Source organism: Eumetopias jubatus, unplaced genomic scaffold, assembly GCF_037043125.1.
Source record: "Eumetopias jubatus isolate StellerSeaLion01/CBP00866 unplaced genomic scaffold, mEumJub1_p1.0 scaffold_5, whole genome shotgun sequence".
NCBI classification, from domain to species: domain Eukaryota; kingdom Metazoa; phylum Chordata; class Mammalia; order Carnivora; family Otariidae; genus Eumetopias; species Eumetopias jubatus.
Window position 1 is genome coordinate 117,164,982 of NW_028274811.1, and position 1,727 is coordinate 117,166,708.

The window sequence follows — 1,727 nt, forward strand, 5'->3', positions numbered from 1 at the left end:
AGTAATAATATATGTCTTATAATATAAACACAGTACTTTAAAAGCATGGTTACATAAAAATACAGGTACAATATACATGATAACAAAAATGAAAACAATTTCCAAGAAAGAAAAAAAAAAGAACTCTGTACAGGTAAAGTAATTACAATTATAAATTTATGAAGTAGATAAGCATCCTTTACCACCCCCTCCCTTCCTTAAGGATCTAAATGGGGAGATTTTAGTGAACTATATGTACCTGAATATAAAGACTCCAAGCCAAGAGTATAAAATTAAGGCAGCTCCTTTATTTTGAACAAGAAAGTGGCATAGCAATTCCAAGTATCCCCCAGTCCCCACTAATATGAGAGCTCCCTCCCCACAGCACTCCCTACCCAGTTTTGGGGAAAAAGTGTCTCCTATCTGGCTGGACCTGTCATCTACTATGACGTATTCTTACAACGCAGACATGTCATTGACTGACATCTGCTTACAGTTGAAGAACCAAGTCTGGAAGGAGCAGCTCGGCACGCACATCTGGAGAGATGACTCTCATTCAGGTTGAAGCATGCACTAACACAGGGCTGCTGAACACTGATCTTGAATTAGGTCAAATGAATATGATTTGTCCACATCCCCACAGCTGCTTCCATGTAAAAATCACTTTTATAACAAAGCTCCTTTCATTATAACACACCCTGATGAAATAATCTTGCAAAGGAAAGTTCTCTTAGCCCCCAGTCTACAATATAAAAGCAAGGAGAAAGGACAGGCTCTCTGATGTGATCACGTTCAGGACACTCACAAGGACGAAGGGTGAGCTAGCCCCCAGGAGCACGACTATGCCGTCTGTGCCAAAAATTCAACGTCCTGTCCCTGAGTCTCGAAATGGTCTGCTGGCCAATTGTACGCTGTCCACGCCGGTTCTCCCACAAACAGCCACGTGGCCTCCACGTGGTTCTCTTCATCCAGCGTGAAGTTGTGATCAATCTCTGCAGGAAGAGTTATCGGGTCCCCTTGTTCCATGCAAATGCAGATCGCTTGTCCTCTTTATCTCCCACATCAAAGTACCCACTGCCGGCCAAGACCTAGTGGATCTCCATCCAGGTGCAAATGCTCCTCATAGAACATCTTAATCTTTTCTTCATAATTTGAGAGTTTATCCTTGCATATGGTTGTTATATCTGTCCAGGAGTAGTTTCTTTCTTTTCGGATCTCTTCTAATTCTGGGTCATTCTCCTATTGTCAGCATCCAGCTTCCAGTAAAGAACCCCAAGTCAGTGCAGCAGCTCCAGGAGGTCGACCAGGTGGCCGGGTTGTATACGGTCGTTGGCGGACTTGTCCATGGACCAGGTCTGCACCATGGCCTGACCGGGTCTCCACATGCACCTGCCTGCTCTTCCACCCGCCCCAGCTGACCCCTCATCGGCCACTACAGTAGGCGGCAGAGGAAGAGTCCATCTTTTACTCTTTATGTCAGGGGCTAATTGAGAATTGACCACTGCAGTTGGCAAAATGCCGATGACCTAGGACTTCTTCCTGTATGGAAGTCACATTTCAAAGACTTTATGGGTTACTTCTTAAAGACTGGCTCTTGATACACTAAAGGCAAGATAAAAGAATATATAAAATGTTATTTTTCCCTTTCATGATGTATGACTTTGAAGCCTAAAGTCTTCTTAAAATCCTGTTTTGAATGTCAGATATTGAGTAGTAACTTTTTCTTTGCACTTTTTCAGGCATCCTAA

General features: G+C 43.3%; 1 pseudogene; it reads right to left on the reverse strand.

The window, feature by feature from the left end:
• Positions 1-819: 819 nt before the first annotated feature.
• Positions 820-1,343, reverse strand: LOC114204714 (acireductone dioxygenase pseudogene; annotated as a pseudogene).
• Positions 1,344-1,727: the final 384 nt, after the last annotated feature.